General features: G+C 38.4%; 26 non-coding genes across 26 annotated transcripts; all 26 read right to left on the bottom strand.

Moving 5' to 3' along the window:
- Window positions 1-52: 52 nt before the first annotated feature.
- Window positions 53-124, bottom strand: Trnae-cuc (transfer RNA glutamic acid (anticodon CUC)). The gene has a single exon. It is a non-coding gene; the product is annotated as a tRNA-Glu (tRNA).
- Window positions 125-583: 459 nt separating this feature from the next.
- Trnae-cuc (transfer RNA glutamic acid (anticodon CUC)) lies at window positions 584-655 on the bottom strand. Its single transcript has one exon. It is a non-coding gene; the product is annotated as a tRNA-Glu (tRNA).
- Window positions 656-886: 231 nt separating this feature from the next.
- Window positions 887-958, bottom strand: Trnae-cuc (transfer RNA glutamic acid (anticodon CUC)). The gene has a single exon. It is a non-coding gene; the product is annotated as a tRNA-Glu (tRNA).
- Window positions 959-1415: 457 nt separating this feature from the next.
- Window positions 1416-1489, bottom strand: Trnae-cuc (transfer RNA glutamic acid (anticodon CUC)). Its single transcript has one exon. It is a non-coding gene; the product is annotated as a tRNA-Glu (tRNA).
- Window positions 1490-1948: 459 nt separating this feature from the next.
- Trnae-cuc (transfer RNA glutamic acid (anticodon CUC)) lies at window positions 1949-2020 on the bottom strand. Its single transcript has one exon. It is a non-coding gene; the product is annotated as a tRNA-Glu (tRNA).
- Window positions 2021-2479: 459 nt separating this feature from the next.
- Window positions 2480-2551, bottom strand: Trnae-cuc (transfer RNA glutamic acid (anticodon CUC)). The gene has a single exon. It is a non-coding gene; the product is annotated as a tRNA-Glu (tRNA).
- Window positions 2552-3010: 459 nt separating this feature from the next.
- Trnae-cuc (transfer RNA glutamic acid (anticodon CUC)) lies at window positions 3011-3082 on the bottom strand. Its single transcript has one exon. It is a non-coding gene; the product is annotated as a tRNA-Glu (tRNA).
- A 458-nt stretch (window positions 3083-3540) lies between these two features.
- Window positions 3541-3612, bottom strand: Trnae-cuc (transfer RNA glutamic acid (anticodon CUC)). The gene has a single exon. It is a non-coding gene; the product is annotated as a tRNA-Glu (tRNA).
- A 459-nt stretch (window positions 3613-4071) lies between these two features.
- Trnae-cuc (transfer RNA glutamic acid (anticodon CUC)) lies at window positions 4072-4143 on the bottom strand. Its single transcript has one exon. It is a non-coding gene; the product is annotated as a tRNA-Glu (tRNA).
- A 459-nt stretch (window positions 4144-4602) lies between these two features.
- Window positions 4603-4674, bottom strand: Trnae-cuc (transfer RNA glutamic acid (anticodon CUC)). Its single transcript has one exon. It is a non-coding gene; the product is annotated as a tRNA-Glu (tRNA).
- A 458-nt stretch (window positions 4675-5132) lies between these two features.
- On the bottom strand, window positions 5133-5204 carry Trnae-cuc (transfer RNA glutamic acid (anticodon CUC)). The gene has a single exon. It is a non-coding gene; the product is annotated as a tRNA-Glu (tRNA).
- A 458-nt stretch (window positions 5205-5662) lies between these two features.
- Window positions 5663-5734, bottom strand: Trnae-cuc (transfer RNA glutamic acid (anticodon CUC)). The gene has a single exon. It is a non-coding gene; the product is annotated as a tRNA-Glu (tRNA).
- Window positions 5735-6723: 989 nt separating this feature from the next.
- Trnae-cuc (transfer RNA glutamic acid (anticodon CUC)) lies at window positions 6724-6795 on the bottom strand. Its single transcript has one exon. It is a non-coding gene; the product is annotated as a tRNA-Glu (tRNA).
- Window positions 6796-7253: 458 nt separating this feature from the next.
- On the bottom strand, window positions 7254-7325 carry Trnae-cuc (transfer RNA glutamic acid (anticodon CUC)). The gene has a single exon. It is a non-coding gene; the product is annotated as a tRNA-Glu (tRNA).
- Window positions 7326-7783: 458 nt separating this feature from the next.
- Trnae-cuc (transfer RNA glutamic acid (anticodon CUC)) lies at window positions 7784-7855 on the bottom strand. Its single transcript has one exon. It is a non-coding gene; the product is annotated as a tRNA-Glu (tRNA).
- A 458-nt stretch (window positions 7856-8313) lies between these two features.
- On the bottom strand, window positions 8314-8385 carry Trnae-cuc (transfer RNA glutamic acid (anticodon CUC)). The gene has a single exon. It is a non-coding gene; the product is annotated as a tRNA-Glu (tRNA).
- A 459-nt stretch (window positions 8386-8844) lies between these two features.
- On the bottom strand, window positions 8845-8916 carry Trnae-cuc (transfer RNA glutamic acid (anticodon CUC)). Its single transcript has one exon. It is a non-coding gene; the product is annotated as a tRNA-Glu (tRNA).
- A 458-nt stretch (window positions 8917-9374) lies between these two features.
- Trnae-cuc (transfer RNA glutamic acid (anticodon CUC)) lies at window positions 9375-9446 on the bottom strand. Its single transcript has one exon. It is a non-coding gene; the product is annotated as a tRNA-Glu (tRNA).
- Window positions 9447-10433: 987 nt separating this feature from the next.
- Window positions 10434-10505, bottom strand: Trnae-cuc (transfer RNA glutamic acid (anticodon CUC)). Its single transcript has one exon. It is a non-coding gene; the product is annotated as a tRNA-Glu (tRNA).
- A 458-nt stretch (window positions 10506-10963) lies between these two features.
- On the bottom strand, window positions 10964-11035 carry Trnae-cuc (transfer RNA glutamic acid (anticodon CUC)). The gene has a single exon. It is a non-coding gene; the product is annotated as a tRNA-Glu (tRNA).
- A 459-nt stretch (window positions 11036-11494) lies between these two features.
- Trnae-cuc (transfer RNA glutamic acid (anticodon CUC)) lies at window positions 11495-11566 on the bottom strand. Its single transcript has one exon. It is a non-coding gene; the product is annotated as a tRNA-Glu (tRNA).
- Window positions 11567-12555: 989 nt separating this feature from the next.
- Window positions 12556-12627, bottom strand: Trnae-cuc (transfer RNA glutamic acid (anticodon CUC)). The gene has a single exon. It is a non-coding gene; the product is annotated as a tRNA-Glu (tRNA).
- A 1519-nt stretch (window positions 12628-14146) lies between these two features.
- Window positions 14147-14218, bottom strand: Trnae-cuc (transfer RNA glutamic acid (anticodon CUC)). Its single transcript has one exon. It is a non-coding gene; the product is annotated as a tRNA-Glu (tRNA).
- A 989-nt stretch (window positions 14219-15207) lies between these two features.
- On the bottom strand, window positions 15208-15279 carry Trnae-cuc (transfer RNA glutamic acid (anticodon CUC)). The gene has a single exon. It is a non-coding gene; the product is annotated as a tRNA-Glu (tRNA).
- Window positions 15280-16800: 1521 nt separating this feature from the next.
- Window positions 16801-16872, bottom strand: Trnae-cuc (transfer RNA glutamic acid (anticodon CUC)). The gene has a single exon. It is a non-coding gene; the product is annotated as a tRNA-Glu (tRNA).
- A 1520-nt stretch (window positions 16873-18392) lies between these two features.
- On the bottom strand, window positions 18393-18464 carry Trnae-cuc (transfer RNA glutamic acid (anticodon CUC)). Its single transcript has one exon. It is a non-coding gene; the product is annotated as a tRNA-Glu (tRNA).
- Between the last annotated feature and the right edge of the window lie 380 nt (window positions 18465-18844).

Below are 18844 nucleotides of genomic sequence, written 5' to 3'. Positions count from 1 at the left end.
TTAAAGTTTTAATGGCCAGAATCGACAATAGGAAATTTTGTACAATCGCATACTCCCGTGCGGGGAATCGAACCCCGGCCACGGCGGTGAGAGCGCCGGATCCTAACGGCTAGACCACACGGGATATGCATGATGCTATTATTTTCGTGATTGAAATGCTATTATAACAGTTGTACGTACGTCCTTTCAGCGCAAATTTTTTTGAGATAACGTTTCTCACATGTCTTAAATGCCGAGTTAAAAGTCAGAAACACCGCCATTGGCCAATATAATGATCCAATAGTTGTTAAAGCACCAAGTTACATATCGGGCTGTTCATAAAGTATTGGAGAAAGAATGTCTCTCAAAAACCTTCAAACAAATCGACCCAAAGCATATTCTAAAGCTTCCTCAACTTTTATTATGCAATTGAAAATTTGAATTGGTTTCTTAAACACATGGAAAAAGCTAGTGGAAATGCTGAGTTTGTGCATTGTTCATTTTCTGTTAGTTGGACCAAATCCATCAATGACTTAACACAACCACATTATTTTAAAGTTTTAATGGCCAGAATCGACAATAGGAAATGTTGTACAATCGCATACTCCCGTGCGGGGAATCGAACCACGGCCACGGCGGTGAGAGCGCCGGATCCTAACCACTAGACCACACGGGATATGCATGATGCTATTATTTTTGCGATTGAAATGCTATTTTAACAGTTGTACGTACGTCCTTTCAGCGCAAATTTTTTTGAGATAATGTTTCTCACATGTCTTAAATGCCGAGTTAAAAGTCAGAAACACCGCCATTGGCCAATATGATGATCTCAAAGTTGTTAAAGCACCAAGTTACATATCGGGCTGTTAATAAAGTATTGGAGAAAGAATGTCTCTCAAATCGCATACTCCCGTGCGGGGAATCGAACCCCGGCCACGGCGGTGAGAGCGCCGGATCCTAACCACTAGACCACACGGGATATGCATGATGCTATTATTTTCGCGATTGAAATGCTATTATAACAGTTGTACGTACGTCCTTTCAGCGCAAATTTTTTTGAGATAATGTTTCTCACATGTCTTAAATTCCGAGTTAAAAGTCAAAAACACCGCCATTGGCCAATATGATGATCTCAAAGTTGTTAAAGCACCAAGTTACATATCGGGCTGTTATTAAAGTATTGGAGAAAGAATGTCTCTCCAAAACCTTCAAACAAATCGACCCAAAGCATATTCTAAAGCTTCCTCAACTTTTATTATGCAATTGAAAATTTGTATTGGTTTCTTAAACACATGGAAAAAGCTAGTGGAAATGCTGAGTTTGTGCATTGTTCATTTTCTGTTAGTTGGACCAAATCCATCAATGACTTAACACAACCACATTATTTTAAAGTTTCAATAGCCAGATTCGACAATAGGAAATGTTGTGAAATCGCATTCTACCGTGCGGGGAATCGAACCCCGGCCACGGCGGTGAGAGCGCCGGATCCTAACCACTATACCACACGGGATATGCATGATGCTATTATTTTCGCGATTGAAATGCTATTATAACAGTTGTACGTACGTCCTTTCAGCGAAAATTTTTTTGAGATAATGTTTCTCACATGTCTTATATGCCGAGTTAAAAGTCAGAAACACCGCCATTGGCGAATATGATGATCTCAAAGTTGGAAAAGCACCAAGTTACATATCGGGCTGTTAGTAAAATATTGGAGAAAGAATGTCACTCAAAAACCTTCAAACAAATCGACCCAAAGCATATTCTAAAGCTTCCTCAACTTTTATTATGCAATTGAAAATTTGTATTGGTTTCTTAAACACATGGAAAAAGCTAGTGGAAATGCTGAGTTTGTGCATTGTTCATTTTCTGTTAGTTGGACCAAATCCTTCAATGACTTAACACAACCACATTATTTTAAAGTTTTAATGGCCAGAATCGACAATAGGAAATTTTGTACAATCGCATACTCCCGTGCGGGGAATCGAACCCCGGCCACGGCGGTGAGAGCGCCGGATCCTAACCACTAGACCACACGGGATATGCATGATGCTATTATTTTCGCGATTGAAATGCTATTTTAACAGTTGTACGTACGTCCTTTCAGCGCAAATTTTTTTGAGATAACGTTTCTCACATGTCTTAAATGCCGAGTTAAAAGTCAGAAACACCGCCATTGGCCAATATGATGATCCAACAGTTGTTAAAGCACCAAGTTACATATCGGGCTGTTCATAAAGTATTGGAGAAAGAATGTCTCTCAAAAACCTTCAAACAAATCGACCCAAAGCATATTCTAAAGCTTCCTCAACTTTTATTATGCAATTGAAAATTTGTATTGGTTTTTTAAACACATGGAAAAAGCTAGTGGAAATGCTGAGTTTGTGCATTGTTCATTTTCTGTTAGTTGGACCTAATCCATCAATGACTTAACACAACCACATTATTTTAAAGTTTTAATGGCCAGAATCGACAATAAGAAATGTTGTACAATCGCATACTCCCGTGCGGGGAATCGAACCCCGGCCACGGCGGTGAGAGCGCCTGATCCTAACCACTAGACGACACGGGATATGCATGATGCTATTATTTTTGCGACTGAAATGCTATTTTAACAGTTGTACGTACGTCCTTTCAGCGCAAATTTTTTTGAGATAATGTTTCTCACATATCTTAAATGCCGAGTTAAAAGTCAGAAACACCGCCATTGGCCAATATGATGATCTCAAAGTTGTTAAAGCACCAAGTTACATATCGGGCTGTTAATAAAGTATTGGAGAAAGAATGTCTCTCAAAAACCTTCAAACAAATCGACCCAAAGCATATTCTAAAGCTTCCTCAACTTTTATTACGCAATTGAAAATTTGTATTGGTTTCTTCAACACATGGAAAAAGCTAGTGGAAATGCTGAGTTTGTGCATTGTTCATTTTCTGTTAGTTGGACCAAATCCATCAATGACTTAACAAAACCAAATTATTTTAAAGTTTTAATGGCCAGAATCGACAATAGGAAATGTTGTACAATCGCATACTCCCGTGCGGGGAATCGAACCCCGGCCACGGCGGTGAGAGCGCCGGATCCTAACCACTAGACCACACGGGATATGCATGATGCTATTATTTTCGCGATTGAAATGCTATTTTAACAGTTGTACGTACGTCCTTTCAGCGCAAATTTTTTAAGATAATGTTTCTCACATGTCTTAAATGCCGAGTTAAAAGTCAGAAACACCGCCATTGGCGAATATGATGATCTCAAAGTTGTTAAAGCACCAAGTTACATATCGGGCTGTTAGTAAAATATTGGAGAAAGAATGTCTCTCAAAAACCTTCAAACAAATCGACCCAAAGCATATTCTAAAGCTTCCTCAACTTTTATTATGCAATTGAAAATTTGAATTGGTTTCTTAAACACATGGAAAAAGCTAGTGGAAATGCTGAGTTTGTGCATTGTTCATTTTCTGTTAGTTGGACCAAATCCTTCAATGACTTAACACAACCACATTATTTTAAAGTTTTAATGGCCAGAATCGACAATAGGAAATTTTGTACAATCGCATACTCCCGTGCGGGGAATCGAACCCCGGCCACGGCGGTGAGAGCGCCGGATCCTAACGGCTAGACCACACGGGATATGCATGATGCTATTATTTTCGCGATTGAAATGCTATTATAACAGTTGTACGTACGTCCTTTCAGCGCAAATTTTTTTGAGATAACGTTTCTCACATGTCTTAAATGCCGAGTTAAAAGTCAGAAACACCGCCATTGGCCAATATGATGATCCAACAGTTGTTAAAGCACCAAGTTACATATCGGGCTGTTCATAAAGTATTGGAGAAAGAATGTCTCTCAAAAACCTTCAAACAAATCGACCCAAAGCATATTCTAAAGCTTCCTCAACTTTTATTATGCAATTGAAAATTTGAATTGGTTTCTTAAACACATGGAAAAAGCTAGTGGAAATGCTGAGTTTGTGCATTGTTCATTTTCTGTTAGTTGGACCAAATCCATCAATGACTTAACACAACCACATTATTTTAAAGTTTTAATGGCCAGAATCGACAATAGGAAATGTTGTACAATCGCATACTCCCGTGCGGGGAATCGAACCACGGCCACGGCGGTGAGAGCGCCGGATCCTAACCACTAGACCACACGGGATATGCATGATGCTATTATTTTCGCGATTGAAATGCTATTTTAACAGTTGTACGTACGTCCTTTCAGCGCAAATTTTTTTGAGATAACGTTTCTCACATGTCTTAAATGCCGAGTTAAAAGTCAGAAACACCGCCATTGGCCAATATGATGATCCAACAGTTGTTAAAGCACCAAGTTACATATCGGGCTGTTCATAAAGTATTGGAGAAAGAATGTCTCTCAAAAACCTTCAAACAAATCGACCCAAAGCATATTCTAAAGCTTCCTCAACTTTTATTATGCAATTGAAAATTTGTATTGGTTTTTTAAACACATGGAAAAAGCTAGTGGAAATGCTGAGTTTGTGCATTGTTCATTTTCTGTTAGTTGGACCTAATCCATCAATGACTTAACACAACCACATTATCTTAAAGTTTCAATAGCCAGATTCGACAATAGGAAATGTTGTGAAATCGCAATCTCCCTTGCGGGGAATCGAACCCCGGCCACGGCGGTGAGAGCGCCGTATCCTAACCACTAGACAACACGGGATATGCCTGATGCTATTATTTTCGCGATTGAAATGCTACTTTAACAGTTGTACGTACGTTCTTTTAGTGCAAGTTTTTTCAGATAATGTTTCTCACATGTCTTAAATGCCGAGTTAAAAGTCCGAAACACCGCCATTGGCCAATATGATGATCTCAAAGTTGTTAAAGCACCAAGTTACATATCGGGCTGTTAGTAAAGTATTGGAGAAAGAATGTCTCTTAAAAACCTTCAAACAAGTCGACCCAAAGCATATTCTAAAGCTTCCTCAAATTTTATTATGCAATTGAAAATTTGTATTGGTTTCTTAAACACATGGCAAAAGCTAGTGGAAATGCTGAGTTTGTGCATTGTTCATTTTCTGTTAGTTGGACCAAATCCATCAATGACTTAACACAACCACATTATTTTAAAGTTTCAATAGCCAGATTCGACAATAGGAAATGTTGTGAAATCGCATTCTCCCGTGCGGGGAAACGAACCCCGGCCACGGCGGTGAGAGCGCCGTATCCTAACCACTAGACAACACGGGATATGCCTGATGCTATTATTTTGGCGATTGAAATGCTACTTTAACAGTTGTACGTACGTTCTTTCAGTGCAAGTTTTTTCAGATAATGTTTCTCACATGTCTTAAATGCCGAGTTAAAAGTCAGAAACACCGCCATTATCCAATATGCTGATCTCAAAGTTATTAAAGCACCAAGTTACATATCGGGATGTTAGTAAAGTTTTGGAAAAAGAATGTCTCTCGAAAACTTTCAAACACTTCGAGGCAAAGTATTTTCTAAGTCTTCCTCAACCTTTATTATGCAATTGAAAATTTGTACTTTTTTTTTAAACACATGGAAACAGCTAGTGGAAATGCTGAGTTTGTGCATTGTTAATTTTCTGTTAGTTGGACCAAATCCATCAATGACTTAACATTACCACATTATTTTAAAGTGGCGAAGGCAGGATTCCACAATAGGAAATGTTGTAAAATCGCATACTCCCGTGCGGGGAATCGAACCCCGGCCACGGCGGTGAGAGCGCCGGACCCTAACGGCTAGACCACACGGGATATGCATGATGCTATTATTTTCGCGATTGAAATGCTATTATAACAGTTGTACGTACGTCCTTTCAGCGCAAATTTTTTTGAGATAATGTTTCTCACATGTCTTAAATGCCGAGTTAAAAGTCAGAAACACCGCCATTGGCCAATATGATGATCTAACAGTTGTTAAAGCACCAAGTTACATATCGGACTGTTAATAAAGTATTGGAGAAAGAATGTCTCTCAAAAACCTTCAAACAAATCGACCCAAAGCATATTCTAAAGCTTCCTCAACTTTTATTATGCAATTGAAAATTTGTATTGGTTTCTTAAACACATGGAAAAAGCTAGTGGAAATGCTGAGTTTGTGCATTGTTAATTTTCTGTTAGTTGGACCAAATCCATCAATGACTTAACACAACCACATTATTTTAAAGTTTCAATAGCCAGATTCGACAATGGGAAATGTTGTAAAATCGCAATCTCCCTTGCGGTGAATCGAACCCCGGCCACGGCGGTGAGAGCGCCGTATCCTAACCACTAGACAACACGGGATATGCCTGATGCTATTATTTTCGCGATTGAAATGCTACTTTAACAGTTGTACGTACGTTCTTTTAGTGCAAGTTTTTTCAGATAATGTTTCTCACATGTCTTAAATGCCGAGTTAAAAGTCCGAAACACCGCCATTGGCCAATATGATGATCTCAAAGTTGTTAAAGCACCAAGTTACATATCGGGCTGTTAGTAAAGTATTGGAGAAAGAATGTCTCTTAAAAACCTTCAAACAAGTCGACCCAAAGCATATTCTAAAGCTTCCTCAAATTTTATTATGCAATTGAAAATTTGTATTGGTTTCTTAAACACATGGCAAAAGCTAGTGGAAATGCTGAGTTTGTGCATTGTTCATTTTCTGTTAGTTGGACCAAATCCATCAATGACTTAACACAACCACATTATTTTAAAGTTTCAATAGCCAGATTCGACAATAGGAAATGTTGTGAAATCGCATTCTCCCGTGCGGGGAATCGAACCCCGGCCACGGCGGTGAGAGCGCCGTATCCTAACCACTAGACAACACGGAATATGCCTGATGCTATTATTTTCGCGATTGAAATGCTACTTTAACAGTTGTACGTACGTTCTTTCAGTGCAAGTTTTTTCAGATAATGTTTCTCACATGTCTTAAATGCCGAGTTAAAAGTCAGAAACACCGCCATTGGCCAATATGATGATCTAACAGTTGTTAAAGCACCAAGTTACATATCGGGCTGTTAATAAAGTATTGGAGAAAGAATGTCTCTCAAAAACCTTCAAACAAATCGACCCAAAGCATATTCTAAAGCTTCCTCAACTTTTATTATGCAATTGAAAATTTGTATTGGTTTCTTAAACACATGGAAAAAGCTAGTGGAAATGCTGAGTTTGTGCATTGTTCATTTTCTGTTAGTTGGACCAAATCCATCAATGACTTAACACAACCACATTATTTTAAAGTTTCAATAGCCAGATTCGACAATGGGAAATGTTGTAAAATCGCAATCTCCCTTGCGGGGAATCGAACCCCGGCCACGGCGGTGAGAGCGCCGTATCCTAACCACTAGACAACACGGGATATGCCTGATGCTATTATTTTTGCGATTGAAATGCTACTTTAACAGTTGTACGTACGTTCTTTTAGTGCAAGTTTTTTCAGATAATGTTTCTCACATGTCTTAAATGCCGAGTTAAAAGTCCGAAACACCGCCATTGGCCAATATGATGATCTCAAAGTTGTTAAAGCACCAAGTTACATATCGGGCTGTTAGTAAAGTATTGGAGAAAGAATGTCTCTTAAAAATCTTCAAACAAGTCGACCCAAAGCATATTCTAAAGCTTCCTCAAATTTTATTATGCAATTGAAAATTTGTATTGGTTTCTTAAACACATGGCAAAAGCTAGTGGAAATGCTGAGTTTGTGCATTGTTCATTTTCTGTTAGTTGGACCAAATCCATCAATGACTTAACACAACCACATTATTTTAAAGTTTCAATAGCCAGATTCGACAATAGGAAATGTTGTGAAATCGCATTCTCCCGTGCAGGGAATCGAACCCCGGCCACGGCGGTGAGAGCGCCGTATCCTAACCACTAGACAACACGGAATATGCCTGATGCTATTATTTTCGCGATTGAAATGCTACTTTAACAGTTGTACGTACGTTCTTTCAGTGCAAGTTTTTTCAGATAATGTTTCTCACATGTCTTAAATGCCGAGTTAAAAGTCAGAAACACCGCCATTATCCAATATGCTGATCTCAAAGTTATTAAAGCACCAAGTTACATATCGGGATGTTAGTAAAGTTTTGGAAAAAGAATGTCTCTCGAAAACTTTCAAACACTTCGAGGCAAAGTATTTTCTAAGTCTTCCTCAACCTTTATTATGCAATTGAAAATTTGTACTTTTTTTTTAAACACATGGAAACAGCTAGTGGAAATGCTGAGTTTGTGCATTGTTAATTTTCTGTTAGTTGGACCAAATCCATCAATGACTTAACATTACCACATTATTTTAAAGTGGCGAAGGCAGGATTCCACAATAGGAAATGTTGTAAAATCGCATACTCCCGTGCGGGGAATCGAACCCCGGCCACGGCGGTGAGAGCGCCGGACCCTAACGGCTAGACCACACGGGATATGCATGATGCTATTATTTTCGCGATTGAAATGCTATTATAACAGTTGTACGTACGTCCTTTCAGCGCAAATTTTTTTGAGATAATGTTTCTCACATGTCTTAAATGCCGAGTTAAAAGTCAGAAACACCGCCATTGGCCAATATGATGATCTAACAGTTGTTAAAGCACCAAGTTACATATCGGGCTGTTAATAAAGTATTGGAGAAAGAATGTCTCTCAAAAACCTTCAAACAAATCGACCCAAAGCATATTCTAAAGCTTCCTCAACTTTTATTATGCAATTGAAAATTTGTATTGGTTTCTTAAACACATGGAAAAAGCTAGTGGAAATGCTGAGTTTGTGCATTGTTCATTTTCTGTTAGTTGGACCAAATCCATCAATGACTTAACACAACCACATTATTTTAAAGTTTCAATAGCCAGATTCGACAATGGGAAATGTTGTAAAATCGCAATCTCCCTTGCGGGGAATCGAACCCCGGCCACGGCGGTGAGAGCGCCGTATCCTAACCACTAGACAACACGGGATATGCCTGATGCTATTATTTTCGCGATTGAAATGCTACTTTAACAGTTGTACGTACGTTCTTTTAGTGCAAGTTTTTTCAGATAATGTTTCTCACATGTCTTAAATGCCGAGTTAAAAGTCCGAAACACCGCCATTGGCCAATATGATGATCTCAAAGTTGTTAAAGCACCAAGTTACATATCGGGCTGTTAGTAAAGTATTGGAGAAAGAATGTCTCTTAAAAACCTTCAAACAAGTCGACCCAAAGCATATTCTAAAGCTTCCTCAAATTTTATTATGCAATTGAAAATTTGTATTGGTTTCTTAAACACATGGCAAAAGCTAGTGGAAATGCTGAGTTTGTGCATTGTTCATTTTCTGTTAGTTGGACCAAATCCATCAATGACTTAACACAACCACATTATTTTAAAGTTTCAATAGCCAGATTCGACAATAGGAAATGTTGTGAAATCGCATTCTCCCGTGCGGGGAATCGAACCCCGGCCACGGCGGTGAGAGCGCCGTATCCTAACCACTAGACAACACGGAATATGCCTGATGCTATTATTTTGGCGATTGAAATGCTACTTTAACAGTTGTACGTACGTTCTTTCAGTGCAAGTTTTTTCAGATAATGTTTCTCACATGTCTTAAATGCCGAGTTAAAAGTCAGAAACACCGCCATTATCCAATATGCTGATCTCAAAGTTATTAAAGCACCAAGTTACATATCGGGATGTTAGTAAAGTTTTGGAAAAAGAATGTCTCTCGAAAACTTTCAAACACTTCGAGGCAAAGTATTTTCTAAGTCTTCCTCAACCTTTATTATGCAATTGAAAATTTGTACTTTTTTTTAAACACATGGAAACAGCTAGTGGAAATGCTGAGTTTGTGCATTGTTAATTTTCTGTTAGTTGGACCAAATCCATCAATGACTTAACATTACCACATTATTTTAAAGTGGCAAAGGCAGGATTCCACAATAGGAAATGTTGTAAAATCGCATTCATCCGTGCGGGGAATCGAACCCCAGCCACGGCGAAGAGAGCGCAGGATCCTAAGCACTAGACCACACGGGATATGCATGATGATATTTATTTCGCGATTGAAATGCTATTTTTACAGTTGTACGTACTTTCTTTAAGCAAAAAACTTTTGAGATATTGATTCTCACATGTCTTAAATGCCGAGTTAAAAGTCAAAAAGGCCGCCATTGGACAATATGCTGACCTCAAAGTTATTAAAGCACCAAGTTACATTTCGGGATGTTAGTAAAGTTTTGGAGAAAGAATGTCTCTCGAAAACTTTCAAACACTTCGAGGCAAAGTATTTTCTAAATCTTCCTCAACTTTTATTATGCAATTGAAAATTTTTACTTGTTTTTTAAACACATGGAAAAAGCTAGTGGAATTGCTGAGTTTGTGAAATGTTCATTTTCTGTTAGTTGGACTAAATCCATCAATGACTTAACACCACCACATTATTATAAAGTGGCAAAGGCAGGATTCGACAATAGGAAATGTTGTACAATCGCATTCTCCCGTGCGGGGAATTAAACCCCGGCCACGGCGGTGAGAGCGCCGGATCCTAACCACTATACCACACGGGATATGCATGATGCTACTATTTTCGCGCTTAAAATGCTATTTTAACAGTTGTACGTACGTCCTTTCAGCGCAAGTTTTTTGAGATAATGTTTCTCACATGTTTTAAATGCCGAGTTAAAAGTCAGAAGTACCGCCATTGGCCAATATGATGATCTCAAAGTTATTAAAGCACCAAGTTACATATCGGGATGTTAGTAATGTTTTGAAGAAAGAATGTCTCTCGAAAACTTTCAAACACTTCGAGGCAAAGTATTTCCTAAATCTTCCTCAACCTTTATTATGCAATTGAAAATTTTTACTTGTTTTTTAAACACATGGAAAAAGCTAGTGGAATTGCTGAGTTTGTGCAATGTTCATTTTCTGTTAGTTGGACCAAATCCATCAATGACTTAACACCACCACATTATTATAAAGTGGCAAAGGCAGTATTCGACAATAGGAAATGTTGTACAATCGCATTCTCCCGTGCGGGGAATCGAACCCCGGCCACGGCGGGGAGAGCGCCGGATCCTAACCACTATACCACACGGGATGTGCATGATGCTAATATTTTCGCGATTAAAATGCTATTTTAACAGTTGTACGTACGTCCTTTCAGCGCAAGTTTTTTGAGATAATGTTTCTCACATGTCTTAAATGCCGAGTTAAAAGTCAGAAGTACCGCCATTGGCCAATATGATGATCTCAAAGTTATAAAAGCACCAAGTTACATATCGGGCTAATAGAAAAATATTGGAGAAAGAATGTCTCTCGAAAACCTTCAAACAATTCGACCAAAAGCATATTTTTAAAGCTTCCTCAACTTTTATAATGCAATTGAAAATTTGTATTGGTTTCTTAAACACATGGAAAAAGCTTGTGGAAATGCTGAGTTTGTGGATTGTTCATTTTCTGTTAGTTGGACCAAATCCATCAATGACTTAACACAACCACATTATTTTAAAGTTTCAATGGCCAGAATCGACAATAGGAAATGTTGTACATGCGCATTCTCCCGTGCGGGGAATCGAACCCCGGCCACGGCGGTGAGAGCGCCGGATCCTAACCACTAGACCACACGGGATATGCATGATGCTATTATTTTCGCGATTGAAATGCTATTATAACAGTTGTACGTACGTCCTCTCAGCGCAATATTTTTTGAGATAATGTTTCTCACATGTGTTAAATGCCGAGTTAAAAGTCAGAAACACCGGCATTGGCCAATATGATGATCTCAAAGTTGTTAAAGCACCAAGTTACATATCGGGCTGTTAGTAAAGTATTGGAGAAAGAATGTCTCTCAAAAACCTTCAAACAAATCGACCCAAAGCATATTCTAAAGCTTCCTCAACTTTTATTATGCAATTGAAAATTTGTATTGGTTTCTTAAACACATGGAAAAAGCTAGTGGAAATGCTGAGTTTGTGGATTGTTCATTTTCTGTTAGTTGGACTAAATCCATCAATGACTTAACACCACCACATTATTATAAAGTGGCAAAGGCAGGATTCGACAATAGGAAATGTTGTACAATCGCATTCTCCCGTGCGGGGAATCAAACCCCGGCCACGGCTTTGAGAGCGCCGGATCCTAACCACTATACCACACGGGATATGCATGATGCTACTATTTTCGCGCTTAAAATGCTATTTTAACAGTTGTACGTACGTCCTTTCAGCGCAAGTTTTTTGAGATAATGTTTCTCACATGTCTTAAATGCCGAGTTAAAAGTCAGAAGTACCGCCATTGGCCAATATGATGATCTCAAAGTTATTAAAGCACCAAGTTACATATCGGGATGTTAGTAAAGTATTGGAGAAAGAATGTCTCTCAAAAACCTTCAAACAAATCGACCCAAAGCATATTCTAAAGCTTCCTCAACTTTTATTATGCAATTGAAAATTTGTATTGGTTCCTTAAACACATGGAAAAAGCTAGTGGAAATGCTGAGTTTGTGTATTGTTCATTTTGTGTTAGTTGGTCCAAATCCATCAATGACTTAACACCACCACATTATTATAAAGTGGCAAAGGCAGTATTCGACAATAGGAAATGTTGTACAATCGCATTCTCCCGTGCGGGGAATCGAACCCCGGCCACGGCGAAGAGAGCGCCGGATCCTAACCACTATACCACACGGGATGTGCATGATGCTAATATTTTCGCGAATAAAATGCTATTTTAACAGTTGTACGTACGTCCTCTCAGCGCAAGTTTTTTGAGATAATGTTTCTCACAGTCTTAAATGCCGAGTTAAAAGTCAGAAGTACCGCCATTGGCCAATATGATGATCTCAAAGTTATAAAAGCACCAAGTTACATATCGGGCTAATAGAAAAATATTGGAGAAAGAATGTCTCTCGAAAACCTTCAAACAATTCGACCAAAAGCATATTTTTAAAGCTTCCTCAACTTTTATAATGCAATTGAAAATTTGTATTGGTTTCTTAAACACATGGAAAAAGCTAGTGGAAATGCTGAGTTTGTGGATTGTTCATTTTCTGTTAGTTGGACTAAATCCATCAATGACTTAACACCACCACATTATTATAAAGTGGCAAAGGCAGGATTCGACAATAGGAAATGTTGTACAATCGCATTCTCCCGTGCGGGGAATCAAACCCCGGCCACGGCTTTGAGAGCGCCGGATCCTAACCACTATACCACACGGGATATGCATGATGCTACTATTTTCGCGCTTAAAATGCTATTTTAACAGTTGTACGTACGTCCTTTCAGCGCAAGTTTTTTGAGATAATGTTTCTCACATGTCTTAAATGCCGAGTTAAAAGTCAGAAGTACCGCCATTGGCCAATATGATGATCTCAAAGTTATTAAAGCACCAAGTTACATATCGGGATGTTAGTAAAGTTTTGAAGAAAGAATGTCTCTCGAAAACTTTCAAACACTTCGAGGCAAAGTATTTCCTAAATCTTCCTCAACCTTTATTATGCAATTGAAAATTTTTACTTGTTTTTTAAACACATGGAAAAAGCTAGTGGAATTGCTGAGTTTGTGCAATGTTCATTTTCTGTTTGTTGGACCAAATCCATCAATGACTTAACACCACCACATTATTATAAAGTGGCAAAGGCAGTATTCGACAATAGGAAATGTTGTACAATCGCATTCTCCCGTGCGGGGAATCGAACCCCGGCCACGGCGGGGAGAGCGCCGGATCCTAACCACTATACCACAAGGGATGTGCATGACGCTAATATTTTCGCGATTAAAATGCTATTTTAACAGTTGTACGTACGTCCTTTCAGCGCAAGTTTTTTGAGATAATGTTTCTCACATGTCTTAAATGCCGAGTTAAAAGTCAGAAGTACCGCCATTGGCCAATATGATGACCTCAAAGTTATAAAAGCACCAAGTTACATATCGGGCTAATAGAAAAATATTGCAGAAAGAATGTCTCTCGAAAACCTTCAAACAATTCGACCAAAAGCATATTTTTAAAGCTTCCTCAACTTTTATAATGCAATTGAAAATTTGTATTGGTTTCTTAAACACATGGAAAAAGCTAGTGGAAATGCTGAGTTTGTGGATTGTTCATTTTCTGTTAGTTGGACCAAATCCATCAATGACTTAACACAACCACATTATTTTAAAGTTTCAATGGCCAGAATCGACAATAGGAAATGTTGTGAAATCGCATTTTCCCGTGCGGGGAATCGAACCCCGGCCACGGCGGTGAGAGCGCCGGATCCTAACCACTAGACCACACGGGATGTGCATGATGCTAATATTTTCGCGATTGAAATGCTATTTTAACAGTTGTACGTACGTCCTTTCAGCGCAAGTTTTTTGAGATAATGTTTCTCACATGTCTTAAATGCCGAGTTAAAAGTCAGAAGTACCGCCATTGGCCAATATGATGATCTCAAAGTTATTAAAGCACCAAGTTACATATCGGCTAATAGAAAAATATTGGAGAAAGAATGTCTCTCGAAAACCTTCAAACAATTCGACCCAAAGCATATTTTTAAAGCTTCCTCAACTTTTATTATGCAATTGAAAATTTGTATTGGTTTCTTAAACACATGGAAAAAGCTAGTGAAAATGCTGAGTTTGTGCATTGTTCATTTTCTGTTAGTAGGACCAAATCCATCAATGACTTAACACAACCACATTATTTTAAAGTTTCAATGGCCAGATTCGACAATAGGAAATGTTGTACAATCGCATTCTCCCGTGCGGAGAATCGAACCCCGGCCACGGCGGTGAGAGCGTCGGATCCTAACCACTATACCACACGGGATATGCATGATGCAATTATTTTCGCGATTGAAATGCTATTATAACAGTTGTACGTACTTCCTTTCAGCGCAAATTCTTTTGAGATAATGTTTCTCACATGTCTTAAATGCCGAGTTAAAAGTCAGAAACACCGCCATTGGCCAATATGATGATCTCAAAGTTGTTAGAGCACCAAGTTACATATCGGGTTGTTAGTAAGGTATTGGAGAAAGAATGTCTCTCAAAAACCTTCAAATAATTCGACCCAAAGTATATTCTAAAGCTTCCTCAACTTTTATTATGCAATTGAAAATTTGTATTGGTTTCTTAAACACATGGAAAAAGCTAGTGAAAATGCTGAGTTTGTGCATTGTTCATTTTCTGTTAGTAGGACCAAATCCATCAATGACTTAACACAACCACATTATTTTAAAGTTTCAATGGCCAGATTCGACAATAGGAAATGTTGTACAATCGCATTCTCCCGTGCGGAGAATCGAACCCCGGCCACGGCGGTGAGAGCGCCGGATCCTAACCACTATACCACACGGGATATGCATGATGCTATTATTTTCGCGATTGAAATGCTATTATAACAGTTGTACGTACTTCCTTTCAGCGCAAATTTTTTTGAGATAATGTTTCTCACATGTCTTAAATGCCGAGTTAAAAGTCAGAAACACCGCCATTGGCCAATATGATGATCTCAAAGTTGTTAAAGCACAAAGTTACATATCGGGCTGTTAGTAAAGTATTGGAGAAAGAATGTCTCTCAAAAACCTTCAAACAAATCGACCCAAAGCATATTCTAAAGCTTCCTCAACTTTTATTATGCAATTGAAAATTTGTACTTTTTTTTTAAACACATGGAAACAGCTAGTGGAAATGCTGAGTTTGTGCATTGTTCATTTTCTGTTAGTAGGACCAAATCCATCAATGACTTAACACAACCACATTATTTTAAAGTTTCAATGGCCAGATTCGACAATAGGAAATGTTGTACAATCGCATTCTTCCGTGCGGGGAATGGAACCCCGGCCACGGCGGTGAGAGCGTCGGATCCTAACCATTATACCACACGGGATATGCATGATGCTATTATTTTCGCGATTGAAATGCTATTATAACAGTTGTACGTACTTCCTTTCAGCGCAAATTTTTTTGAGATAATGTTTCTCACATGTCTTAAATGCCGAGTTAAAAGTCAGAAACACCGCCATTGGCCAATATGATGATCTCAAAGTTGTTAGAGCACCAAGTTACATATCGGGCTGTTAGTAAGGTATTGGAGAAAGAATGTCTCTCAAAAACCTTCAAATAATTCGACCCAAAGTATATTCTAAAGCTTCCTCAACTTTTATTATGCAATTGAAAATTTGTATTGGTTTCTTAAACACATGGAAAAAGCTAGTGAAAATGCTGAGTTTGTGCATTGTTAATTTTCTGTTAGTAGAACCAAATCCATCAATAACTTAACACAACCACATTATTTTAAAGTTTCAATGGCCAGATTCGACAATGGGAAATGTTGTACAATCGCATTCTCCCGTGCGGAGAATCGAACCCCGGCTACGGCGGTGAGAGCGCCAGATCCTAACCACTATACCACACGGGATATGCTTGATGCTATTATTTTCGCGATTGAAATGCTATTATAACAGTTGTACGTACTTCCTTTCAGCGCAAATTTTTTTGAGATAATGTTTCTCACATGTCTTAAATGCCGAGTTTAAAGTCAGAAACACCGCCATTGGCCAATATGATGATCTCAAATTTGTTAAAGCACCAAGTTACATATCGGGCTGTTAGTAAAGTATTGGAGAAAGAATGTCTCTCAAAAACCTTCAAATAAATCGACCCAAAGTATATTCTAAAGCTTCCTCAACTTTTATTATGCAATTTAAAATTTGTATTGGTTTCTTAAACACATGGAAAAAGCTAGTGGAAATGCTAAGTTTGTGCATTGTTCATTTTCTGTTAGTTGGACCAAATCCATCAATGACTTAACACAACCACATTATTTTAAAGTTTCAATGGCCAGATTCGACAATAGGAAATGTTGTACAATCACATTCTCCCGTGCGGGGAATCGAACCTCGGCCACGGCGGTGAGAGCGCCGGATCCTAACCACTAGACCACACGGGATATGCATGATGCTATTATTTTCGCGATTGAAATGCTATTATAACAGTTGTACGTACGTCCTTTCAGCGCAAATTTTTTTGAAATAATGCTTCTCACATCTCTTAAATGCCGAGTTAAAAGTCAGAAACACCGCCATTGGCCAATATGATGATCTCAAAGTTGTTAAAGCACCAATTTACATATCGGGCTGTTAGTAAAGTATTGGAGAAAGAATGTCTCTCAAAAACCTTCAAACAAATCGACCCAAAGCATATTCTAAAGCTTCCTCAACTTTTATTATGCAATTGAAAATTTGTACTTTTTTTTTAAACACATGGAAACAGCTAGTGGAAATGCTGAGTTTGTGCATTGTTCATTTTCTGTTAGTTGGACCAAATCCATCAATGACTTAACACTACCACATTATTTTAAAGTGGCAAAGGCAGGATTCCACAATAGGAAATGTTGTAAAATCGCATTCATCCGTGCGGGGAATCGAACCCCGGCCACGGTGAAGAGAGCGCCGGATCCTAAGCACTAGACCACACGGGATATGCATGATGATATTTATTTCGCGATTGAAATGCTATTTTTACAGTTGTACGTACTTTCTTTCAGCAAAAATCTTTTGAGATACTGATTCTCACATGTCTTAAATGCCGAGTTAAAAGTCAAAAAGGCCGCCATTGGACAATATGCTGACCTCAAAGTTATTAAAGCACCAAGTTACATATCGGGATGTTAGTAAAGTTTTGGAGAAAGAATGTCTCTCGAAAACTTTCAAACACTTCGAGGCAAAGTATTTTCTAAATCTTCCTCAACCTTTATTATGCAATTGAAAATTTTTACTTGTTTTTTAAACACATGGAAAAAGCTAGTGGAATTGCTGAGTTTGTGCATTGTTCATTTTGTGTTAGTTGGACCAAATCCATCAATGACTTAACACTACCACATTATTTTAAAGTGGCAAAGGCAGGATTCCACAATAGGAAATGTTGTAAAATCGCATTCATCCGTGCTGGGAATCGAACCTCGGCCACGGCGGTGAGAGCGCCGTATCCTAACCACTAGACCACACGGGATGTGCATGATGCTAATATTTTCGCGATTGAAATGCTATTTTAACAGTTGTACGTACGTCCTTTCAGCGCAAGTTTTTTGAGATAATGTTTCTCACATGTCTTAAATGCCGAGTTAAAAGTCAGAAGTACCGCCATTGGCCAATATGATGATCTCAAAGTTATTAAAGCACCAAGTTACATATCGGGCTAATAGAAAAATATTGGAGAAAGAATGTCTCTCGAAAACCTTCAAACAATTCGACCCAAAGCATATTTTTAAAGCCTCCTCAACTTTTATTATGCAATTGAAAATTTGTATTGGTTTCTTAAACACATGGAAAAAGCTAGTGGAAATGCTGAGTTTGTGCATTGTTTATTTTCTGTTAGTTGGACCAAATCCATCAATAACTTAACACAACCACATTATTTTAAAGTTTCAATGGCCAGATTCGACAATAGGAAATGTTGTAAAATCGCATTCTCCCGTGCGGGGAATCGAACCGCGGCCACGGCGGTGAGAGCGCCGGATCCTAACCACTAGACCACACGGGATATGCATGATGCTATTATTTTCGCGATTGAAATGCTATTATAACAGTTGTACGTACGTCCTTTCAGCGCAAATTTTTTTGAGATAATGTTTCTCACATGTCTTAAATGCCAAGTTAAAAGTCAGAAACACCGCCATTGGCCAATATGATGATCTCAAAGTTGTTAAAGCACCAAGTTACATATCGGGCTGTTAGTAAAGTATTGGAGAAAGAATGTCTCTCAAAAACCTTCAAATAAATCGACCCAAAGCATATTCTAAAGCTTCCTCAACTTTTATTATGCAATTGAAAATTTGTATTGGTTGCTTAAACACATGGAAAATGCTAGTGGAAATGCTGAGTTTGTGCATTGTTCATTTTCTGTTAGTTGGACCAAATCCA

The sequence above is a fragment of the Hydractinia symbiolongicarpus genome, chromosome 11 (genome assembly GCF_029227915.1).
Source record: "Hydractinia symbiolongicarpus strain clone_291-10 chromosome 11, HSymV2.1, whole genome shotgun sequence".
Lineage (NCBI taxonomy): Eukaryota > Metazoa > Cnidaria > Hydrozoa > Anthoathecata > Hydractiniidae > Hydractinia > Hydractinia symbiolongicarpus.
The sequence above is the reverse complement of the archived record's forward strand: the minus strand, read 5'-3'. Positions and strand labels throughout refer to the sequence as shown.